This window comes from Bufo bufo, chromosome 6 (assembly GCF_905171765.1).
Source record: "Bufo bufo chromosome 6, aBufBuf1.1, whole genome shotgun sequence".
Classification (NCBI taxonomy): domain Eukaryota; kingdom Metazoa; phylum Chordata; class Amphibia; order Anura; family Bufonidae; genus Bufo; species Bufo bufo.
The window spans coordinates 412,400,283-412,425,913 of NC_053394.1; the positions used below are offsets into that span (position 1 = coordinate 412,400,283).

Here is a 25,631-nt window from a genome sequence, read left to right on the forward strand (position 1 = left end):
AAAAATAGTAAATGTGATTAAAGGTATGTACAATGGGGTTTTTAGTCATATTTTAATTAATGGTAAGATTAGTCCAGCGGTTGATGTTAAGTCTGGCGTTAGGCAGGGATGCCCTCTCTCCCCAATTCTTTTTATCTGTGCAGTGGAACCACTTTTAAAAACTATTCAAAAGGACAAATATGTGGATGGTGTTTTTATACCCGGAGGTGCAGAAAGAAGAGTTAAATCCTTCGGGTACATGGACGATATTGTTTTTGCATGTCAATCACAAGCGGATCTAAATAGGGTGAACCTGCATTTAAAGATTTTTTGTAGTGTAGCAGGCATGAATATTAATTGGGGAAAATGCCAACTAGTAAATTATGGAAAACAGATAAATGTGGAAGTGACGGGGATCCCAAAGAAAGAAGAGGCAGAGATTTTAGGTGTTCTATTTGAAAAAGACAAGAAAGGGAATAAGAGCCATGTGGTGTTAGAAGGGAAAGTGGAGAGAAAACAGAATTTTTGGAAACTAAGAAGATTATCTTTGAAAGGGAAGATTTTAATTATTAAAGCAGTGATTTTACCCCTTATTTTATACACGTCAATTATTTTACCACCCAGTAAATTATGGATTAGAAGAATGGCAAAAACACTTTTTTTTTTTTTTTCTGGGGATCTAAAATGGAAAAGATAAGAAGAACTGTTGTTATGAGTAAGACTGAACTTGGGGGGTATGATTTTCCTAATATTGAGTTTTTTATCCGGATGCATTATTTTTTATTAATTTTTAAGATTTTAAAGTGCAATGTTAGGACTGCAGCCATGTGTAGGTATTTGGCAGGATGGATGTTCACTAAGTGGAGCTGGTGTGAAAGGGAACTGGGCAGGCCAATGGCGTTTGTGATCCCAAAGTTTTATGTGGCGCTCAGGTCCTTTTATGATCAATATGGATTAAGCTCTCTCAGTAAAACTGATAAATGTGAGATAATAAAAATAGGAAGGAAAGAAGAGATACAACATGATGTCCCATTCTGTAATACCACACAGGCTGCTAAAATTTGGAAACTTTTTAACGTTTTAGGCCTTTCTAACAAGCAAAAGGATGTAGCATGGCTCTGTTTTCATGGGTGCCTCCCAACCAGATCTTTTATGAACTCCAGGGGGGTGAATGTGTCAGAGAGATGCCCCAGAGAAGGTTGTGGAGGCACTGAAGATCTTCATCATTTGTTATGGGACTGTTTTTACGTTAAACAAGTTTTTTGTATTCTCAAAGGTTTTTTTATTGCACTTACGGGGTGGAGAAATTTTAGCTATGAGAAAGTTTTTATTGGTCAAGATTTTAGAATTTTATCAAACTCACGGGTCTGTTGGTTGTGTTTTACCGTTTTTAAAGAGGTAATGTGGGATACCAGAAATCTTGTGATTTTTAAAAATGTCATTTTATCTCCGAAAGAATGTTCAAAAGTGTTTTTATCCAGGATCCATACGATTTATTTGCTGGATAAGAAAAGTATAGGAGAGAGCGAAGCAGAGAAAATATGGAAGGTATCCCACTGGAAGAACTATGTGAGTAGATCTTGACTTGATTTTTGGGTTTATAGTATTAGGTTTTGGTAGAATTCCAGTGATGTTTTATAGACATTATAAGGTTTGAGCCACGTTGGAGTGGACTGATAAGTCAAACTGAAGTCTATCTTACTGAGGAAAAAAAATAAAATAAAAAATCTGTTCTTATCAGTTTAATATCTGATACGTCCCCTATCTGGGGACCATATATTAAATGGATTTTTCGAACAGGGAGATGGAAAAAGAGCTTGCTCTGTCCACTCCACGCATTGACCTGGTATTGCAGTACCTCCAGGACCGGTGCACCCCTTCTAATCCAGTATGAAAAACAGAATGAAATTGATTGATTGCAAGCATCCTTCCAGCCAGCAAGCAAGTGGAAAGTTGTGTGTGTCCTGCCTCCCTCAGGAGTCTGCACTTCAGCTTCTCCTCTGTCTGCCCAGTCAGTGCAGTGCTGCTTTCTGCATATAATACCTGCATCTAGTCTGTCAATCTCCTAATTGCATCAGCTGTTGGTTAGTTCCAGCACCAAGCAACCCAGCCAGCCAGTCTGCTCACACCCTGGATCCAATTAGGACTGATGATTAGTTAATTGGCTTATCAGCTGAATGAATTGTTTGGACCTCCACGTTTGATTTGGGCCTGTTGTGCACACCTGGGAGGGCTGCTGAGTTGTCCCTGGCAATTGACCCTTTTGTAGCAAGTTGGCTGGATGTAACCATTTAGCTTTTCCAGTGCCTCAATAAATGAGTAAAGTTTGCCTGTGTCTCCCTCTTGTGGATCTTTTGAACTGGATTACTTGGAGGCTAAAAAAAGTAGTCCAGCACTTCCTATGCAGCTGGACCTACCTTGTCTGGACAATGGACGGAACACTGCACGTGTCACAAGAGCCTTGTCAGGTCAGAGGTCAAGTAAGGTCAGGTCACTGGATGACATCACAAGGGCCCTGACGGAACACTCAACAATGGGGCCGTGACATCACAATCAACAATGCATACCCCTTTTTTTTTTTTCACTACTCCTCATATCATGTTTTCTGCTTGGCGTGCTTTGGCACCAGGAATTGCGTGCAAAGAAAAGGCGTGTCCAAAAGTTGCGGGTGGGCGGAGCTATGCAGATAGCGAACACAAAGAGGAGCATGCTGGTGATTTATGAGCGTAGGACGCACGCACGTTTTCCCTGGTTTGTGAGAGAAAGAAGCCTCCCAGACTGTGTGTGGGTCTGGGGCCTGTAGTCTATTGCCTTCAGAAGTGCTCTGCATTGGGGACCATCGGCCTGTACTGCGAACCCTTTCAGGTTATCGCTTCTCGGCCTTTTGGCTAAGATCATGGCTTGACCGGACTTAGCCAAGACAAGAGGTCGGGAAGGCGATCGACCGACGGACGGCGCACGGCTGGAGGATGGGCGTTATTATACGCTCGGTGGGGACCGGAGACTTCGGGTCCGAATTGGCTTCGGTATTGATGTGGCGGAAGGAAAGAAGGAGCTTTTCACGATGAAACACCTTGTTCACCAGGTACTTTTTAAATTGCTACATGTAAATCGTGACGATATTCTTTGCCTGCAAGACCCGAGGAAGGGCCGTTATACCCTTGTATTGACGAGTATTCAAGCATGTCATAATCTGCACATGTTTTTGAAAAGTCATGATAATAATCCGGAGCTGGATGGGTTAACCTTTACGCTATTATAATATGACGATGTACCTCTGGTGGTCTATATGTATAGTCCCTATGTGCCTGTGGATAATATTGTTCTCTTCTTGAGTAGATATTGTGAAGTGGTGAGATACTCACATAAGGTCCTAAACTCTGAAATGTTGTGGACTGGAAAGCACAAATATTTTGTGAAATTTAAAGGAGATACATCATGTGCCGGTGGTATGTGTTACCCGTCTGAATCTTTCTCCATTGGAAGAGATAGAGGGTGATTATTTTTTGAAGGAGCGCCGAGTTTTTGCAGGAGGTGTAAAATATATGGCCACACTCTGGAAAATTGTAGAGATGTGAGAATGATGTGCTCCAGGTGCAATCAGGAAGGGCACTTTGCCAGCTCCTGTGAGAATCCGGCAACATGTAATGTGTATAGAAGGGCAGGTCATTTCTTCAGAGACTGTCCTCTGAATCCAAGGCCAAGGAAGAAAACGTACGCTGACGCCGCTCAAAGAACCTCAGGAGATATTTCTGGAGGATCTTTCTCGGTGATCGCTCAGGTCCCGGCTAGATTTCAGAAGCCTCAGGAGCCTCATAAGTCTCCAGTGTCACCGAATGTGGAGGCGTGTGAGGAGGAGGGAGATATGGAGTGCTCCCATGAGATGGTGGATCTTCCCTTCCCTCTGATGAGGTAACTGGCCTCCAAGGTGAGGGGGAGTCGGCACCGAATATTTGGAGTGGAGAGAGTGTCACTGGCTTAGCAGGTGAGCAAGGTGACTTTTCTAAAACTAATGTAAGGTCTGAGGATGAAGCGGATAAGACATGCACAAAAAAGGACAGATTGGCGTATTCCCCAGTCAGTGAATTTGGTAGCTCTGGAGATGAGAGAGTCTTCCCGCAGACTGAGTTCTCCAATGAGATGGCTTTTCTTAGAAGAAGCAGAGACTGGGGGCTTTACCTTAGATAATGACGATGTACCTCTGGTGGTCTATACACTACGTGCAGAATTATTAGGCAAATGAGTATTTTGACCACATCATCCTCTTTATGCATGTTGTCTTACTCCAAGCTGTATAGGCTCGAAAGCCTACTACCAATTAAGCATATTAGGTGATGTGCATCTCTGTAATGAGAAGGGGTGTGGTCTAATGACATCAACACCCTATATCAGGTGTGCATAATTATTAGGCAACTTCCTTTCCTTTGGCAAAATGGGTCAAAAGAAGGACTTGACAGGCTCAGAAAAGTCAAAAATAGTGAGATATCTTGCAGAGGGATGCAGCACTCTTAAAATTGCAAAGCTTCTGAAGCGTGATCATCGAACAATCAAGCGTTTCATTCAAAATAGTCAACAGGGTGGCAAGAAGCGTGTGGAAAAACCAAGGCGCAAAATAACTGCCCATGAACTGAGAAAAGTCAAGCGTGCAGCTGCCAAGATGCCACTTGCCACCAGTTTGGCCATATTTCAGAGCTGCAACATCACTGGAGTGCCCAAAAGCACAAGGTGTGCAATACTCAGAGACATGGCCAAGGTAAGAAAGGCTGAAAGACGACCACCACTGAACAAGACACACAAGCTGAAACGTCAAGACTGGGCCAAGAAATATCTCAAGACTGATTTTTCTAAGGTTTTATGGACTGATTGGTAAAGGGCAGAGAGCTCCAGTTCGACTCAGACGCCAGCAAGGTGGAGGTGGAGTACTGGTTTGGGCTGGTATCATCAAAGATGAGCTTGTGGGGCCTTTTCGGGTTGAGGATGGAGTCAAGCTCAACTCCCAGTCCTACTGCCAGTTTCTGGAAGACACCTTCTTCAAGCAGTGGTACAGGAAGAAGTCTGCATCCTTCAAGAAAAACATGATTTTCATGCAGGACAATGCTCCATCACACGCGTCCAAGTACTCCACAGCGTGGCTGGCAAGAAAGGGTATAAAAGAAGAAAATCTAATGACATGGCCTCCTTGTTCACCTGATCTGAACCCCATTGAGAACCTGTGGTCCATCATCAAATGTGAGATTTACAAGGAGGGAAAACAGTACACCTCTCTGAACAGTGTCTGGGAGGCTGTGGTTGCTGCTGCACGCAATGTTGATGGTGAACAGATCAAAACACTGACAGAATCCATGGATGGCAGGCTTTTGAGTGTCCTTGCAAAGAAAGGTGGCTATATTGGTCACTGATTTGTTTTTGTTTTGTTTTTGAATGTCAGAAATGTATATTTGTGAATGTTGAGATGTTATATTGGTTTCACTGGTAAAAATAAATAATTGAAATGGGTATATATTTGTTTTTTGTTAAGTTGCCTAATAATTATGCACAGTAATAGTCACCTGCACACACAGATATCCCCCTAAAATAGCTAAAACTAAAAACAAACTAAAAACTACTTCCAAAAATATTCAGCTTTGATATTAATGAGTTTTTTGGGTTCATTGAGAACATGGTTGTTGTTCAATAATAAAATTAATCCTCAAAAATACAACTTGCCTAATAATTCTGCACTCCCTGTATGTATAGTCCCTATGTGCCTGTGGATAATATTACTCTCTTCTTGAGTAGATATTGTGAAGTGGTGAGATACTCACATAAGGTCTTAAACTCTGAAATATTGTGGACTGGAAAGCACAAATATTTTGTGAAATTTAAAGGAGATACATCATGTGCCGGTGGTATGTGTTACCCGCCTGAATCTTTCTCCATTGGAAGAGATAGAGGGTGATTATTTTTTGAAGGAGCGCCGAGTTTTTCCAGGAGGTGTAAAATATATGGCCACACTCTGGAAAATTGTAGAGATGTGAGAATGATGTGCTCAAGGTGCAATCAGGAAGGGCACTTTGCCAGCTCCTGTGAGAATCCGGCAACATGTAATGTGTATGGAAGGGCAGGTCATTTCTTCAGAGACTGTCCTCTGAATCCAAGGCCAAGGAAGAAAACGTACGCTGACGCCGCTCAAAGAACCTCAGGAGATATTTCTGGAGGATCTTTCTCGGTGATCGCTCAGGTCCCGGCTAGATTTCAGAAGCCTCAGGAGCCTCATAAGTCTCCAGTGTCACCGAATGTGGAGGCGTGTGAGGAGGTGGGAGATATGGAGTGCTCCCATGAGATGGTGGATCTTCCCCTTCCCTCTGATGAGGTAACTGGCCTCCAAGGTGAGGGGGAGTCGGCACGAATATTTGGAGTGGAGAGAGTGTCACTGGCTTAGCAGGTGAGCAAGGTGACTTTTCTAAAACTAATGTAAGGTCTGAGGATGAAGCGGATCAGACATGCACAAAAAAGGACAGATTGGCGTATTCCCCAGTCAGTGAATTTGGTAGCTCTGGAGATGAGAGAGTCTTCCCGCAGACTGAGTTCTCCAATGAGATGGCTTTTTTTAGAAGAAGCAGAGACTGGGGGCTTTACCTTAGATGGCCACATTCCAGAAGAATTCAGTTGATTTCTAGATGGAAGATCGGAAAATATATTAACCGATGGCTCAAGGCATGGAAGAGTGAATTGCCTTACATGTCGTATCCCTGAATGTGAGACTCTTGAAGTCAAGAGCAAGAAGAGCCGTAGTGCTCGATTATGTTAAAAATCAAGGCGCAGATATCATCTGCCTACAAGATTGTGGGATATCGACGTCTTTAAGTGCTGATGAGTGGCCTTATGGCGAGTCTGTGTGGTCAGGGGCGAGTGGGAATAGGAATGTGGGTGTGGGTATTTTGTTAAAAAATAAATGTATGAGTGTGGAATCATATACTGTGGTGGAACCTGGGAGATGCTTGATGGTAGTGGTGAAGTTTAAAAAGTGGAGGATCAAAGTTGTCAATGTTTATGGGTCAACAAAAAAAGAAGAGCGATTGAATTTATTGAGTAAACTGGGTGTGTTTCTGGTAGGTAGAATGCCGTGTGTGTTAGTAGAAGACTTTAATTGTGCAGTTGAGGGTGAAAACAAAGATACTTCAGGAGTTAAATTAAAACAATTGACAAATGACTTTTCTTTTTTAGATACGGCCGAAGCAATAATGGGGAAACCACCGAATGCCTTCATATCGGATAAAGGGGGAATAGAGTCGAGGATAGATTTTGTTTTCTAAAAATATTAGTTGTATAAGTTATTCACAGAATAGGGTGTTTTTCTTGGATCATGAATGTTTAAAAGTTGGTGTGGAAGGTGTGAGTAAAAATATGTACGGTAAAGGTGTTTGGAAACTAAATGTAAGTTTGCTAGAGGATGAAAGGATTATGGGTTTTTTTTAGGTATCAATATGGGGAATGGAGAAAAAAGAAGGGTGAGTTTGATGATATTCTGAAATGGTGGGAATGGTTGAAAGGAAAGATAAGAGTTTTCTTTTGGAGATGGGGTTGTAAAAAAGCGAGGTTGATGAGAAATAAATATAACGAGATGAATATGAGGTTGGAATGGCTGAGGAAATTAAAGGAATTAGGTGTGGAAGTGGATGATTTAATTAAGAAAGCTAGGGAGGAGCAGAAACAGTTTATTGAGAGGAAAGGGAAAGAAATAATTTTTCAGTCAGGAGTGGATGGACAAAAACGAGAAATGTACGAGATTTTTCTTTAAAAAGGTGTGTGGGAAAAAAGAAGATATGTGTGAAATTATGAATAATGGAGGGGTATGTGTGAGTGGGGGTGGAATGATGAGCGAGGTTGAGGAGTTTTATGCAAAACGGTATGCAAAAAAATCGATAGATAAGAGTTTGATGAGTGAGACATTGAATTGTATAAAAAATACTTTAAGTAAGGAGGATAGTGAATTGTTGTGTGAAGATATTACTGATGATGAGATTAAGAAGATTGTGTGTGGGACAAAAAAGAATAAAACACCAGGGAAGAATGGGATTCCGATTGAATTATATGTTACAGCATGGGATTGGATGGGTGAGGATTTCTGTAGTGTATGTAGATATATGTGGATAAATGGAGTCCTGAGCGCTCAATGAAAGAAGGAGTGGTTGTGTTGAAAAAATGTTTGAGTAATTGGAGACCAATCACTTTGTTGAATGTGGATTATAAAATTTTTTGTAAATGTTTGGCGAATTGTATGCGTGAGGTGGTTGGTAAGGTGGTGCAAGAAGATCAAGTGTGTGCTGTGCCTGGGAGAAGCATGTTAGAGAATGTGTTTTTATTAAGGGATATGATTGGAGATTGTAAAGATAGCACTATACATTTATTTTTCCTATCAGTGGATTTTGAGAAAGCTTTTGATCGAGTGGCGCATGTTTTTATGTTCGAGGTATTAAGGAGGATGGGGTATCCAGAGAGGTTTTTGAAATGTGTGAGGATGTTGTATGAAGGAGTGAGAAGCGAGATCTTAGTGAATGGAAAGTTGAGTGGTTAGATAAGGGTAGCGTCCAGAGTTAGACAAGGGTGTCCAATGTCTCCGGTTTTGTTCATTAGTGTGATTGAGGTTTTGATGTGTATGGTGCAAAATGATAAAGTAATGAAAGGGTTGTTAATTCCAGGAAGTATGGGGAAATGTGTGAATGTATTAGGTTATATGGATGATATAGTGATACTGAATGATAATATGGCTGCGATGAGAAGAGGTAGATTGATCTTGGATTTGTTTTGTGGAGGTTCAGGTTTTAAAGTGAATTGGGATAAATGCTCCTTTAAATGTTTTGGGGATAATAGAGTAAGAATGGAGAATGTGAGGAAGGACCGATTAAAGTACTAGGGGTGTTGTTTAATGATGATATGAAAGGAGATAAAGGTTGGGATGAGTGTGGGAAAAGAATTGAAAGAAAGTAGAATTTTTGGAAATTAAGAGAGTTGACTTTGACTGGTAAAATCCTAATAGTGAAAGCAGTGGTATTACCGATTATATCCTTTGTGTATGGAGTGTATCCTAAGAATGTAGTGAAGTTTAAAAAAGTGGAGAAAATGGTGTTTACTTTTTTATGGGGGAGTAGAATGGAGAAAGTGAAAAGAGAATATGTGCAAAAGTTAAGGGAGAATGGAGGGCTGGATTTTTTGAATTTTGAAGTGTTTTTTGGTATAGGTTATGTTAAAAGTTTTGTGGTTCTGATTGGGAAAGAGAGTAAGTAGCATAAATGATGAGATACATGGCAGGGTGGATGATGTATGGTCTGAGATGGAAGAAGAGAGATGCAAGAGTTCAGGTTGCCTTTGTTTATCCGAAATGGTATATGGTAATAGAGTTTTTTATTAAGAAGTATGATTTGCTAAGTATTAAGAATAAGAAATATATGTTGAATATATGGCGAAAGAAGGAGATTGCATGTGATATTTGGAGTTTGGGTTCATGTGAAGCGGAGAGGGTATGGAAGAATTTTTTAATTAAGGGTACTTAGAATAGGCAAAAAGATATTGTGTGGCTGGGTTTGCAAAATGCGTTACCTGTGAGAGAGGTCCAGAAAAGGAGAGGTTTGATAAGATCTGAATTGTGTCCAAGGGAAAGTTGTGGTGAGAGTGAAAGTGTAAGACATTTGTTTTGGGAATGCAGGTATGCACAAGAAGCATGGAGAGGAATTGGGGGTTTGGTAAAAGAATTGACGGGTGTTACGCATATGAGTTGGAAAGTGGCTTTGTGTAGTATTGGAACAGAATACTAGAATACTAGAATACTATGGTTTATAATGTTTTGTATGATGGAAAGTTTATGGGATGTGAGGAATTTGTGGGTGTTTAAGAGAGAGTCATTAGCTGTGGAAGAATGTGTGAAACTTTTTGCATCTAAATTATATTTTGTTTATAAATGGGATAGTCAGCACGGTGGTGGTTTAGATAGTGAGGGGGTGTGGAAGTATAAAAAGTGGAGATTTCTTCTTGGTTGATTATTTAAATAAAAGGACCATGATGATGAAGTAGAAGGTACTCTTTATAGATTTGGTGTTTGTAAAGATGCCGAGATGACGTATACTGAGTGCTGAATACTTACCTGAATGGTTTAGAAAAAATAAATAGTTTAATATCTGATACGTCCCCTATCTGGGGACCATATATTAAATGGATTTTTCGAACAGTTAGATAGAAAAAGAGCTTGCTCTGTCCACTCCACGCATTGACCTGGTATTACAGTACCTCCAGGACCAGTGCACCCCTTCTAATCCAGTATGAAAAACAGACTGAAATTGATTGCAAGCATCATCCTTCCAGCAAGTAAGTGGAAAGTTGTGTTGTGTGTGTCGTGCCTCCTTCAGCTTCTCCTCTGTCTGCCCAGTCAGTGCAGTGTTGCTTTTTGCATATAATACCTGCATCTAGTCTGTCAATCTCCTAATTGCATCAGCTGTTGGTTAGCTCCAGCACCAAGCAACCCAGCCAGCCAGTCTCCTCACACCCTGGATCCAATTAAGACAGATGATTAGTTAATTGGCTTATCACCTGAGTGAAGTGTTTGGACCTCCCTGTTTGATTCGGGCCTGTTGTGCACACCTGGGAGGGGGAGGGAGGGCTGCAGAGTCGTCCCTGGCAGGCGATTGAGCCTTTTTGTAACCATTTAGCTCTTCCAGTGCTTCAATAAATGAGTAAAGTTTGCCTGTGTCTCCCTCTTGTGGATCTTTTGAACAGGATTAATTGGAGGCTAAAAAGTAGCCCAGCACTTCCTATGCAGCTGGACCTACCTTGTCTGTTCAATGGACGGAACACTGCGCGTGTCACAAGAGCCTTGTCAGGTCAAGAGGTCAAAGAGGTCAAGTAAGGTCAGCTATTGGATGACATCACAAGGGCCCTGATGGAACACTCAACAATGGGGCCGTGACATCACAATCAACAACGCTTAGACTTTTTTTTTTTTTTTTTTCCTTTCACTCACGACTATTCCTATCATGTTTTCTGCTTGGTGTGCTTTGGCACCGCACCAGGAATTTCGTGCGAAGAAAAGGCGTGTCCAAAAGTTGCGTGTGGGCGGAGCTATGCAGATAGCAAACACGAAAAGGAGCATGCTGGTGACTTCTGAGCGTAGGACGCGCGCGCGTTTTCCCCGGTTTGTGAGAGAAAGAAGCCTCCCGGACTGTGTATAGGGCTGGGGACAGTAGTCTATTGCCTTCATTAGTGCTCTGCATTGGGGACCATCGGCCTGTAATGCGAACCCTTTTCAGGTTATCGCTTCTCGGCCTTTTGGCTAAGATCAAGTGTTCTTTTAGGAGCAGCGAGCTTGATTATTCTTAGCCAGAGGGGCTGATGGGAAGGCGACGTCGGGAAAGAAGCTGAATTATGGCTGGCGAGTTCCCGAGTGCTCCGAATACAGCGAGGCTGTTTGTTCCTGTGGAGAAGAAGGAGACCTGGAGTATCGTGAATGTCCAAGGCGGAATTATTGAAGAGACCCTGAAGATGAGCCGAGAACAGATCTTCTGCGTCCAAGTTTTCAAGAACCAAGGCTTCTACGACATTACCTTTGTGGACCAGGATGCCCTGATGACTTGTATGGCGAGGAGTCAAGAGTTGAAGGACCACCCCGATCTTCAGGGAGTAAGGTTGGTGACTTCTAGCCCCAGGGAAAGGGGTGAAAGGCGGAGGAGAACCCCTATCACCGTGCAGATGTATAATCCTTTTGTCACGGATGAGGAAATTATAGCCTTTTTGAAAAGGTACGCAAGCTATGTTTCACCTGGGGAGAAGAGGCGTAATGTTTTGGGGACATTTAATGGCCAACGCCGATTCTGGGTGGAGCTATCGCCTGATATTGATGGATACATGGGGGTGTGTCATCCACCCCAGACTTTTGCTATTGGTCCCAATCAGGGTTTTCTCTTTTACCCGGACCAGCCCACTTTTTGCAGAAATTGCTTTTGTTTTGGGCACACTAAGGAGGACTGTACAACTGGCCCTGTGTGTCGGAACTGTTTCAAAGGCGGTCATAGAACCGCAGATTGCATGGAGGCCAGAAAGTGCCACTTTTGTGGTTCTGAGGAACATCTGGCCAGATCCTGTCCGAAAGTGAACGTGCCCAGACAAAGATCCTTTGCGGAAGTGGTGGGAGGGGGTGGGCCAGCACCCATAAGATTTGGGGGCTCTTTAGAGGTCCCTTCGGACATTGAAACCCAAGGCGTGGAACAGAATGTTGTGCCAGAGATTGTCCCAGACCCCTTGGTGGCAGAGGGGGATGAACTCCAGATACAGGAAGGTTTGGAGGCTGGAACTTCTCTGGAAGTGGTTGAGGAGACTCCAGAAATGGAATTGGAAGTGGCTTCTCGCAAAAGGAAGTCAAAGACTGATGACTCTCAAAAGGGGGGGAAAAGTAAGGCTAAGGGGGCCCCTCCGAGTCAGGAAAGTGGGGAGGAGGGAGAGGCTTCAGTGGACTCGAATATAGACTCTGACAATTCATCTGTAAGTCAGGATTTTTTAGACAAAAGTTCTGTGTCCAGATTGACCCATACCCTAAATTTTGTAAAGGGAGTGCAGGATGTTATAAAGGGGAGTGCAGAGTGGAAGGAGATGCAGGGAGTACAAATGCCCAGCTCCAACACTCCACCCAAACCGAGAATTGCTCGAGCCCGAAAAGAGAAATGAGATGTATGATATGTATGAGGTTTTCTTTTCTATCATTATGTAACATATGACGCAGCTTACTATAGGTTCCTTAAATGTGAGAAGTCTAAGATCTACTTCTAGGAGGGCTGCAATTTTTTCTGTTATTTCAGCATATTATAACGATGTGATTTGTTTGCAGGAATGCAGTCTGGAGGAGGAACCTTTAATAGCTGGGTGGACAGGAGGACCTAGTGTCTGGTCCACGTGTACACAAAAAAATGGTGGGGTGGGAATTTTATTTCGAGGTTTTGATACACAAATAAAAGAAGTTACTCATATTATCCCAGGTAGGGTATTATTAGTTAAGTTCGAAAAGAAAGGCGTTTTGTTTAAGCTAATAAATGTTTATGCACCTCCTTGTAGGAAAGAGAGGGAGGAGTTATTAGAAAAATTATATTTTTTCTTGGGTGGGAGAGAACATACTATTCTAGTTGGGGACTTCAACTGTATAATTAGGGATGGGGATAGAACAGGTGGTGGGGATAGAAAAATTGATAGGAGTGGAAAACAACTCAAGGAGATAATTAGTCTTTTTGGTTTACAGGATGCTTTTTTACAGCAAAGTGATAATCCAGATGGTTTTACCTTTTTTTCTGACAAAGGAAATGTAAATTCTCGTATTGATTTCTGTTTTCTTTCCAGGTTCTTTAAGGTTAAGAGTTTTTCGTTAAGACGAGTTCCGTTCTCGGATCATGCCTGGCTTGAATGTGTTGTAAGTATTGATGAAGAATGTCCGTATGGAAGAGGGGTGTGGAAGTTGAATGTGTCTTTGTTGGATGATGAGAATGTGTGTGATAGTTATTGTGAGTGTTTTAGTAGTTGGGTGAATAAAAAAAGTGAGTTTGGGAATGTGAAGGATTGGTGGGAATGGGTGAAGGGAGAAACAAAGAGGTTTTTTATTAAAAAAGGATGTGAGAAAGTGAGGAAGGAACGTGAGGAGTACGAGAGATGGCAGGTTAGGCTGCAATACTTGGAAGATTTGCAAAAGCATGGCTGGGATATGAAAAATGAAATTAAGGAGGCTAGAGAGAATGCGAGGGTGTTTTTAAATGAGAAAGGGAAAAAAATTATATCACAGGCAAGGATGTTAGTGAAAGAGAAGGATGAAAAGTGCACAAAATTTTTCTTTAAAAAGGTCTATGGGAAGAAAGTTGGTTTTGAAAGCGTACTTAATGAAGAAGGGGAGGAAGTAAAAGGGAAGGATGGTGTGTTGGACGAGATATGGAAGTTTTATTCTAAGTTGTTTGCAAGGAAAGATAGAGAGGTTAGCTTAGAGGAAGAATGTATAGAGAATGTTGAGAAAGTATTAGGTAGAGAGGATAGAGAGGGCTTGGGTGAAGATTTTAGGATGGAAGAGATTGGGGGTGTGTTAAAGAATATGAAGAAAGGAAAGGTGGCTGGAAGTGATGGTTTGCCGGTGGAGTTTTATAATAAATTTTGGGGGCTGATTGGGAGTCATGTGTATGAGGTATTTAAGGAAGTTCTAGAGAGTGGGAGATTAACTAAAAGTATGGGTGAGAGTGTGGTGGTGTTGTTGTATAAAAAGGGGGATAAAAAGAATCTAAAGAATTGAAGGCCTATTGCGCTCCTTAACTGTGACTATAAAATTATTGCAAAGGTGATAGCGGACAGACTGAGGAGAGTGATAAGTAAGATGGTTGGTGAAGAACAAGTGTGTGCTGTACCGGGTAGGCAGATTTGTGAGAGTCTGGTGTGTTTGCGTGATGTGATTCATGACTGTAAGGAAAGGAAGCAGTCGGTCGCCGTAGTAATGGTGGACTTTGAAAAAGCATATGATCGGGTGGAACATGACTTTATGTTTAGTGTGTTGCGTAAGATGGGTGTACCTGAGCGGATGGTTGAATGGATTAGGGTATTATATAGCGGCATAGTGAGTAAAATACAGGTCAATGGCTTTTTAAGTCGTGATGTAGAAATTAAGTCAGGGGTGAGGCAGGGGTGTCCTCTGTCTCCCATATTGTTTATTTGTGTTATTGAGCCTTTGCTGGGGATGTTTAGAAGAGATAAAGTAATGCGTGGGGTAGAGGTACCAGGAAGTGGTGGGAGAGATTTAAGAATGATTGGATATATGGATGACGTGACTATTGTGTGTAAATCTGATGCGAGTGTGAAGAGAGCTAAATTATTAATTGAGTGTTTTTGTCTTGCGAGTGCTTTTAAGTTGAATGTGGAAAAGAGTGGGTGTAAGTATTTTGGGGAGTGGAAAGAACGTGAACTGTGCGTTTGGCCAATGAGGGAAGGAGGGATTGAGGTGTTGGGCATTACTTTTAATGACGATTTAATAGGGAGACAAAGTTGGGAATTAGTACATAATAAAATAAAAAAGAAAATAGATTTTTGGTCTCTTAGGACTTTATCGTTAGAAGGCAGAGTACTTATCATTAAGGCAGTTATTATTCCAATTATTTTATATGTTAGTAATGTGTTCCTAGCTCCATACAGGGGTTTAAAGAAGATTATTAGATTAATTTTTGTGTTTCTTTGGAACTCTAAGATAGAGAAATTGAGTCGTGTGAAAGTGACGAAAAGTAGGAAGAATGGTGGTAAAGGTGTACCTTATGTGGAAAAGTTTTTGTTTGTAAAGTATGTGAGTAATTGTATAAAAATGTGTAATAGTGATAGTGTGGCTGGTTGTATGGGGAGATTTTTGGCTGGGAGTGTCTTGAGGAAGTATAAATTGGTGGATACCGATTTAAGAAGACCGTTTAAGTTCAATGCGCCATGGTTTTATGTTAGGATCGAAAGGTGCATTAGGAGGTATGGTTTGGATGAGTTAGATAGGAAAACATGGTGTGATAGTAAAAAAGTAATGCAAGAATTAGAAACGAAAGAGATTGTAGAGTGTGTGAATGGTTTGAATTTGACAGAGAGTGTACAAGTATGGAAAAAGGTGAATGACAAGGCTTAGGTCAATAGGCAGAAAGACATGGCCTGGATGGCAGCTCATGGCTGTCTCCCAACAAGGGAGTTTCAAAGGAGAAGAGGTCTGGTTGACAGTGAAGTATGTCCTAGAGAGAATTGTGGGGGGTGTGAAAATGGATATCACTTATTGTGGGATTGTAGGTATGCCAAGGAAGTGTGGAGATGTATGAGAAGTATGATTAGAGGGTTGACGGATGTGGAGTGCTTATCTGTAAGAATGATGATGTTTGGGTTGTCAAGTTTGGAAAGACAAAAAGCTAGAGTGTTGTGGTTTTTGGTTAATTGTGTGAAAGAGGTTCTTTGGGATGTGAGGAATATTTTGATCTTTAATAGGAATGTGGTTGATGTGAGAGACTGTGTGAGCATGATCCGAGGTAAGTTATTTTTGTATTTTTTGTCTGATGTAAGAAAATTTGGTTCTGTTGATGCAGAAGGCATCTGGAAATTTAAAAAATGGCGTGCATGGCTGCCAGATTCCTGATTTTTTATTTTCGTCTAGGTATATTGTAAATATTTTGTCACATTAGATGATAATATTTGTCATTTATATTTGGTTTTGTTTATGAGAAAGGTTTATATGTGACATGTATGTACCTTTTATGTTAATTTACTGAAATGTCAAGTTGTATATTTATTTTGATATGTCTAATAAAAAAATGAAAAAAAAAAATCTGTTCTTATCAGTTTAATATCTGATACGTCCCCTATCTGGGGACCATATATTAAATGGATTTTTCGAACAGGGAGATGGAAAAAGAGCTTGCTCTGTCCACTCCACGCATTGACCTGGTATTGCAGTACCTCCAGGACCGGTGCACCCCTTCTAATCCAGTATGAAAAACAGAATGAAATTGAAATGGATTGCAAGCATCATCCTTCCAGCCAAGCAAGTGGAAAGTTGTGTTGTGTGTGTCCTGCCTCCTTCAGCTTCTCCTCTCTCTGTCTGCCCAGTCAGTCAGTGCAGTGTTGCTTTTTGCATATAATACCTGCATCTAGTCTGTCAATCTCCTAATTGCATCAGCTGTTGGTCATCTCCAGCGCCAAGCAAGCCAGCCAGCCAGTCTCCTCACACCCTGGATCCAATTAAGACAGATGATTTGTTAATTGGCTTATCACCTGAGTGAGTGAAGTGTTTGGACCTCCACGTTTGATTCGGGCGGGCCTGGCTGTTGTGCACACCTGGGAGGGGGAGGGAGGGCTGCAGAGTCATCCCTGGCAGGCAATTTAGCCTTTTTGTATCAAGTTGGCTGGATGTAACCATTTAGCTCTTCCAGTGCTTCAATAAATGAGTAAAGTTTGCCTGTGTCTCCCTCTTGTGGATCTTTTGAACTGGATTACTTGGTGGCTAAAAAGTAGCCCAGCACTTCCTATGCAGCTGGACCTACCTTGTCTGTTCAATGGACGGAACACTGCGCGTGTCACAAGAGCCTTGTCAGGTCAAGAGGTCAAAGAGGTCAAGTAAGGTCAGCTATTGGATGACATCACAAGGGCCCTGATGGAACACTCAACAATGGGGCCGTGACATCACAATCAACAACGCTTAGACTTTTTTTTTTTTTTTTCCTTTAACTCACGACTATTCCTATCATGTTTTCTGCTTGGCGTGCTTTGGCACCGCACCAGGAATTTCGTGCGAAGAAAAGGCGTGTCCAAAAGTTGTGTGTGGGCGGAGCTATGCAGATAGCAAACACGAAAAGGAGCATGCTGGTGACTTCTGAGCGTAGGACGCGCGCGCACGTTTTCCCCGGTTTGTGAGAGAAAGAAGCCTCCCGGACTGTGTCTTGGGCTGGGGACAGTAGTCTATTGCCTTCATTAGTGCTCTGCATTGGGGACCATCGGCCTGTACTGCGAACCCTTTTCAGGTTATCGCTTCTCGGCCTTTTGGCTCAGATCTAGTTGGGGAAACCCTGCTGGGTCTGGGTCAGAGGGGCCGTTTCTACGAGGAAACCTTTCCGTCGTGCCAGAGTGATCCTGTGCCTTGGGCATTTTGAAAGAATATGGCTGGAGTAAAGAACACAGTACGTCTTGTTGGTGATATCCGTCACAAGGACCATTTGAACCTGAAATTCGTTGTGGAGAAGATCCTGATCAAACTGGGGAAAATTTCACTGGACCAAGTCTTCTGCATCCAGGAGTTCCCGGCTACCTGCACCTACGATGTGTCCTTTTTTCTGGAAGAGGTATGTTTGAACTTTTTTCAGGATTTAAGAGCCAATAGCCGCCACCGCTATATGGAGCACTTTACTTTTAATGCTCTATTCTCTGCCATTGAGAGACCTTTGACTGTGCACATGTACAACCCCTTTGTGGAAAAAGCACTAATCAAGGCTTTCCTATCCAGATACTGTTCTACAGTTAAGGGCGGTTTTGAGCAAAGGAACTCGTATGGTGTATTTAATGGGAACATCAAATTCTGGGTAAAGTTTAAGCCAGATCCGGAGGGCATCGGTGGAATAATGTATCCACCTGCAAATTTTTGTATTGAAGGAAATAGAGGCTATCTGTTTTATCCAGGAATGGCAACTTTCTGCCGCGGATGCGGTAAGTACGGACACACTCGAGAAAACTGTGGAAATGGGGTTGTCTGTAGGAACTGTGGGCAACGGGGCCATGAAACTAGAGTGTGTTCAAATCCTCGCTCCTGTGACCTGTGTGGGAGCACAGAACATGCTTGCAGGGCCTGTCCAAGTATGGGTAGTCTCGCAACGGAGATGCAGTGCGAAAGGCGGTGGGCGAGAGACCAGGAGAGGATGCGAGCAGATTCCAGGATGGAAAGATTGCAGAGAGGTGAGAGCTCTGTGATTGAGCCGGATTCTGAAACAGAAGAAGGAGAGAAGGGAGGAGAAGAGGTGGAGGAAGCCGGGTCTCCAGAGGGTCAGTCTTTGGAGGAGGAGGTGGAGCAGGATTTGGAAGAGGCCGTCCCTATGAGTGAGCAGGTCCAGCAAGAGGTGGTTACCGAAACCCCTCAGGAGGTGGCAGCGGCTGAGTTTGAGCTGGAGGAGGTGGGCAATACTATGCAAATTGTGGAGGCAGAAAGTCCGGAAACAGGGCAAGAGGCAATGGCTTCTGGGTCAGGAGCATCTGCAATAGAGTGGTCTTTGTCTGCTGAGGAGCTGGAGGAGGCAAGAATGCCCGCTGCCGAAAATGCAGCCATTTTCCACAAGGTGGTATCCAAAATACCTATCGGTAAGATGAAAAGAGACCCTAAAAGGTTAAGACAGAGTCCTATGTTGCCTGGGAGTTTCAGTTTTCCTGGGCCCTCTTCGGTGATTGAGTCCCCCAACCCTTTTGCGGTGCTAAGTCTTGATGATGAGCAAGCTCCTGAGTTACCAGAATATGTGAGTGAAACGCCAAGTATTCATGGGTACCTGGATGCAGCGCAGATTGCCCATTTGGAAAAGACTCTGCAGTTTAAAGATTCGGGAACGTGAAGTTCCGAGCCATGGTGGGATCTCTTCCTTGGAAACCTGACCTCCTCTTTAAGTTCCATCTATGACATTACAACTTAAGATAGTGTCTCAAAATGTGAGGCTCTTTCAATCGGCCAATAAAAGAGCGATGGTCCTGGACTTTTTAGCCTCTAAGGGCTCGGATATAGTTTGTGTCCAAGAATGTGGGTTGTCTGCTACTCCGAAGGAAAGTGAATGGTCACACGGTAAATCTTTCTGGTCCTTTTCAGGGGTCAACAGGAATGATGGGATCGGTGTTCTTATCCAAAATAAGGACATTACTGTTGAACAAAGAGAAGTAGTAGAAGAAGGAAGATGTATGAGTTTTGTACTTTCCTTTCGTGGTTGGCGTTTTAAGTTGATCAACATATATGGTCATGCAGTCAAAAAAGATAGACTGGCTCTCTTTGAGAAATTGAGTTTTTTTCTACACGGGAGGATTCCGATTATTATTTGTGGAGATTTCAACTGCATCCTTGAGAAGAAGGGAAGAGCCGGGTCTTATGAATCAGATGTGGATGTCACTGGTAACCTGTGGAAGCAACATATGCAGGTTTTTTCTTTGCAGGATGCAGGAGGGGGGAAGAAGTATGCTTTCACCTATCACGCTGATGATGGGAGAACTGAATCACGTCTGGATTATTTTTTCTTTTCCAGCTCTTCGGTGGGATGTAAGGTTTATAATCAGGAGAGAGTTTGTTTTTCTGACCATGATTGTTTATTTGCCATTTTTGAAATTAGTAATTTTGTTTATGGGAGAGGGGTATGGAAAATGAATATTTCTCTTCTAGCTGACCAAAAGGTTAGGGATGTTTTTGAGAAAAAATATAATATGTGGAGGAGAGAAAAGGGCAGGTTTTCAAATGTCTTGATGTGGTGGGAATGGGTGAAGGGTAGGATAGCGTGCTTTTTTAAACATATAGGTTATGCTAAAGCTAGGGAAAAGAAATCAAGGTTTAAGTGGTTCAATAGGAGAATTTCTTTCTTACAAAAATGCAAGAGTATGGGTTATGATGTGGAGTATGATCTAGAAAGAGCAAAAAGTGATGTGGATGATTGGTTTAAGCAGAAAGGGAGGGAAATTATTTTCAGGTGTAAAGTGGATGCAAGAGAGCAAAATGAAAAATGTACGCGGTTTTTCTTCAAAAAGATGTGTGGTGGGAAGAAAGTGATGGATGTTTTGCTGAATGAGGATGATAGTGAAGTGGGTGGTATGGAGGTTCTAGATGTGGTGCTTCGGTTCTATAAGGAATTGTATGGTATGAAAAAGTGTGATCTAGGTGTGGATGATGAGTTCTTGGAGATTTTGCAGAACTTCATTCCTGAAGATGATGTCCTTTTGCTGAGTGATGTAACGGAAGCAGAGGTGAAGGATGTTATTCTAAAATCTGCTAGGAATAAGTCACCAGGCAAAGATGGGATTCCTTGGGAATTTTATGTTAAGTGTTGGGACATTGTTGGGAGTGATCTGTCTGACGTTATGAAGCTTTTGTTTTCAGGTGCGGAGATGCCTAGCGAAATGAAGCAGGGGGTTGTGGTTCTTTTATTTAAAAAAGGGGATAGACGGTGTTTAGGTAATTGGCGCCCTATTACTTTACTCAACACAGACTATAAATGCTTCGCTAAGATCTTAGCAAATCGTCTGAGAGAAGTGGTTGGACATGTGATTGTGAATGATCAGGTGTGTGCGGTACCAGAGAGAGTGATACAGGATAATTTGGTGTTTGTGAGAGATATGATTGAGGATTGCAAGAATCGGGATAGGGGAATGATTGTGTGTGCGTTAGACTTTGAGAAAGCATTCGATCGGGTTGCGCATGTGTTTTTGTTCAAAGTTTTGCGAAGGATGGGTGTTCCTGGGAGATTTGTTGAATTGTTGATTGGTTTGTATGAGGGTGCTTGCAGTAGGGTACAAGTAAATGGTTTTCTGACATTGCCTTTTGAAATTAAGTCTGGGGTTAGGCAGGGGTGCCCCCTGTCGCCAATTCTTTTCGTTTGTGCAATGGAGCCCTTATTGCAAATGATAAGGAAGGATAAAGTCATAAAAGGTTTTTTTGTGCCGGGGAGTGGAGGTAGAAGTGTGAAAGCTCTGGGCTATATGGATGATGTGTGTGTGTTGTGTGATTCTGAGTGTGATGTTCAAAGGGTGAAATTGTTAGTTAACTTGTTTTGTATAGCATCTTCCTTTAAGATCAATTGGGGGAAGAGTAAGTTGAAAGGGTTTTGGAAGGGTGCTTTGAGTGATTGTGACATGGAGTGCATGTCAGGTAGTATTAAAATCTTGGGTGTGGAGTTTGATGAGAGACTGAAAGGAGATGATAGTTGGCTGGAGCTGGGGACAAAGATCACAAAAAAGTTAGAGATGTGGAGGCTGAGGGACCTGTCTTTTTCGGGCAAGGTGTTAGTGGTAAAAAGTGTAATTTTACCTATGATTCTTTATATTGCTTTGGTTTTCCCTCCATCAGGTAAGTTTTTAAAAAAGGTAGAAAGATCTCTTGCTATTTTGCCTATCTGGGGACCATATATTAAATGGATTTTTCGAACAGGGAGATGGAAAAAGAGCTTGCTCTGTCCACTCCACGCATTGACCTGGTATTGCAGTACCTCCAGGACCGGTGCACCCCTTCTAATCCAGTATGAAAAACAGAATGAAATTGATTTCAAGCATCCTTCCTTCCAGCAAGCAAGTGGAAAGTTGTGTTGTGTGTGTCCTGCCTCCTTCAGCTTCTCCTCTGTCTGCCCAGTCAGTGCAGTGTTGCTTTTTGCATATAATACCTGCATCTAGTCTGTCAATCTCCTAATTGCATCAGCTGTTGGTTGTTTCCAGCACCAAGCAACCCAGTCAGCCAGTGTCGTCACACCCTGGATCCAATTAAGACTGATGATTGGTTAATTGGCTTATCACCTGAATGAATTGTTTGGACCTCCTCCACGTTTGATTTGGGCCTGTTGTGCACACCTCGGAGGGTTGCTGAGTCGTCTCTGGCAGGCAATTGACCCTTTTTGTATCAAGTTGTCTGGATGTAACCATTTAGCTTTTGCAGTGCTTCAATAAAAGAGTAAAGTTTGCCTGTGTCTCCCTCTTGTGGATCTTTTGAACTGGATTACTTGGAGGCTATAAAGTAGCCCAGCACTTCCTATGCAGCTGGAGTTACCTTGTCTGGGCAATGGACGGAACACTGCGCGTGTCACAAGAGCCTTGTCAGGTCAAGAGGTCAAGAAAGGTCAGGTATTGGATGACATCACAAGGGCCCTGATGGAACACTCAACAATAGGGCCATGACATCACAATCAACAATGCTGTATATTTTTTTTTTTGTTTTTTGTTTTCACAACTTCTCCATTCACTCCTGTTTTCATTTTTACTACTGCTTGGCGTGCTTTGGCACCAGGAATTTCGTGCGACGAAAAGGCGTGTCCAACAGCGGTGGGTGGAGCTATGCAAATGGCGAACACGAAGAGCAGCATTCTGGTGATTTCTGAGCGTAGGACGCACGTTTTTTCTTGTTTTGTGAGAGAGCAAGAAGCCTCCTGGACTGTGGCTATGGCTGGGGCCTGTAGGGCAGTTGCTTTGAGAAGTGCTCAGCATTGGCGATAAGCGGCCCCGTTTTCGAGGCCGAGCGGGTATCGCTTCTCGGCCTTTTGGCTTTCGATCAAGTGTAGTATCGCAAGGTGCGGCATTTGATTGGGTTGGAAGGAGTATATCAGGGTCCTCCTTGCGGGGGGTCCTGGGGTATATTCGAGTGCGACCGGTGGGCAAGCGTTTCTGTGAGCCTGCGCAATCTAGGAGGAGGAGGAGAAGATGTCTCGAGGACTCGAGGACAGCATTCGGTTGGAGGTGAATGATGGCTATCGTTTGAGTATTGGATTGGATTTGATCGTGGGGGAGATTCTGCAGAAGCTCCCTTACCTACAGGTAAAAGATGTGCTCGCGCTGCAAGACTTCCCTAAACAGGAGATTTATGATCTTACTCTTTGTTCCGAGGGCTTGTGTCAGAAAATCTATATGGATGTCATGAAGATGAAGGAAGAGAAGAATCCGGCCTTCTTGGAGCATGTAAGAATAGTACCTTCCTTTCAAATGGTGAAGCTGGCAATTATTGTACACATGTACAATCCAAAGGTGGATGACATGACGGTTGGAGCATTCTTAAGAAGGTACTGTGATGAAGTGGTTTTTGATAGAAGGCTTACAAACAAGCACGGCTTTTTAAATGGCAAGAGAAGATTTTTTGTTAGATTCAAGAAAGACTGTTCAGTTCCTGCGGTTTTTTCAATTGGTGGAGAGAGGGTGTTGTGGAATCATATATTCAGTGTATACTTGCTTGTATAATGACTAAAAGTTTGCTTAACAAAATGGCCCCTGATGAAACTGCCAACACCCACACTAATCCCTTACTAAACACTTTATGATATTGCTGACTTTTGCTATTGTCTTGTGATATGTGATACGTGACAACTGGTCAAATAATGTGACAATGAGATCAACCAGCAGAGTCATAAAGTTCCCCTTATTACCCTATATAAACCCATGTATCGCTAATAATAAACGGAACATCTAGCATTGACTTCTCTGTGACAGTCTGTGTATGATTTCTCTCGGCGTACGTATGCCTACCATTTGATATCGATTCGGAGCAGTACATCAACCTAGCCTGACTATTGGATCAGAACCAGAATCAGAACATTTGGCGCCCAACGTGGGGCCCGAAAGGATTGGACCTCCTGCTGACGTACCCCCAGAGACTGGACCCGGAGAGACGAGCCAACGGACACCGGGACTGCAGCCCGTAATAAGAGGTGAGAAAATATATTCATCTTACCTATCTGTGTCCCTTGGCCTAGTCTATCCATATTCGTTCTAGGGAGGGGTGCACCGGCAGTGAAGTATCCTCCGGGGCATGATAGTAAGAACCCCATATTGTATTGATAAAGCTTGATGTACTGTGTTTTATTATTTTTATGTGTATGGTTGGTTTTTCTGTGAGGAGAGGCATAGACTGACAGAACAACAGAAAAGAAGTCTCCCAAGTGCCTACATTGAGGGGTAACCCCGGTGTGTGACCCCAAGAAATAGTAGAAGGGAAGGAGACGGCTTGCTGATAACCTAGTGTGTGTTAATCTCAAGCTCAAGGCGTTTGTTTGTCAGTGTCTGTGCTATCCAATTATCAGAGACAAAAAGAGAAGGCTCCAGAACGTGTTTTAAGAGAAGGCCCCAGAACGTGTTTTTAGCATAATGGGTAACCAAGAAAGTGTCCCGAAGGGCTATTGTTCACCTGAACAATACGTGGCGGACCGGAGAGGAAAACGTCATGTTAAAAGATTGGGCCAGTTAGAAAAAAGTTATGATATTGCAAAAGGGGGTATATTGTGTTCTGCTACATGGCAGACATTATTGACTGAAAAGAGAGGTAAATTGCAAGATGACAAGTTGATAGATACAGTCAGGGTGTGGCTGGACTGTAGCAAAGAATTTGAACAGACAAAAGGAGATGTAATGTTTGATGAAAAGTCAGGACGCCATTATTATCGACCTGGCCTAGTATTAGCGCGGGAACAGCCACCGCCCTATAATGGCGCCGCAGAGAAGGAAAGGGGAAGTTGGTTTTGTACAGTGTGTGGTCAGCAGCAGCCTGCCCTCCGCGTTACGTGCTTAGCCTGTGGTGCTCCACGCCCACATGACCACACCCCTTTAGCTCCCCAGCACGTCCCACCAGTCCCGGCAATGACGACATCTTGTCCTCAGCCAACGCCCAAGGCTGGACTTGTAAATTCCCCTAAACCTGTCCCGTCTGTCAAACCCCGAGTCACTAATATACTTCCCATTGTAAATTCTGACGGCACCTACATGCCGCCACCCAGACCAACGGTGCCTGCTCATATAATGATGCTAGGAAAGGACGGCGTAAGTCAGGAGGATCAGGATGGAGAGGAATCTAAAGAGGAGGCAAGGGAAGAATCGCAGGTGACGGTGGACTTTACTACAAATCCTGGTCTAGGACAAACTCCGTTACGAGGGTCGGGTATGCAGCCCTTCTCTGATGTCTCCTCCCCAATTAGCCCGGGAGCGAATGACTTTTTCCAAAATCAGATTGAACAGCTGCAAAGAGACTTCCATGATTTAGAACGAGGGAATCTAGAAGTTATAAAGGAAGCATTGTTAAACACCCGCCCAGTCGGGCCACCTAAGTATGTGTCTTTCACCCCCCAGCAGTTGTTCACCATAGTGAACCTCATGCCAGACCCAGATACGCACCCTATGCCTTTTTACAGAAAATTGTCACAAGTATATCAGACATACGGGTGTACTTGGTCAGATTTGCAAAGTATCGTAGAAAATAAGACTGGCGAGTATTCCTCACTCATAATGGATCATATACGCCAGCCAGAGCTCCGTGGAGAAAATTTTGACACTCGAGATCCAGGATCCGGTGACCCTTTCATCCAACAATTATATAAGTGGGCAAAGGATAAATTAGCAGAACAATCCACCACCCTGCAAGATATGGTACAGGATAAAGCAGAGTCAGTAGAGAAGTTTGCTCAGAG

At 42.9% G+C, this 25,631-nt stretch overlaps 1 long non-coding RNA gene, 2 other non-coding genes and 2 pseudogenes across 3 annotated transcripts; all 5 read left to right on the forward strand.

The window, feature by feature from the left end:
- The first annotated feature begins 1,672 nt into the window (after positions 1 to 1,672).
- On the forward strand, positions 1,673 to 1,859 carry LOC121006385. The gene has a single exon (XR_005780237.1). It is a non-coding gene; the product is annotated as a U2 spliceosomal RNA (small nuclear RNA).
- A 2,501-nt stretch (positions 1,860 to 4,360) lies between these two features.
- LOC121004605 lies at positions 4,361 to 24,616 on the forward strand. The gene is made up of 3 exons (XR_005779793.1): positions 4,361 to 4,371; positions 8,409 to 8,416; positions 24,492 to 24,616. It is a non-coding gene; the product is annotated as an uncharacterized LOC121004605 (long non-coding RNA).
- On the forward strand, positions 10,092 to 10,264 carry LOC121006524 (annotated as a pseudogene).
- Positions 16,261 to 16,456, forward strand: LOC121006404. Its single transcript, XR_005780253.1, has one exon. It is a non-coding gene; the product is annotated as a U2 spliceosomal RNA (small nuclear RNA).
- Positions 21,573 to 21,708, forward strand: LOC121006523 (annotated as a pseudogene).
- Positions 24,617 to 25,631: the final 1,015 nt, after the last annotated feature.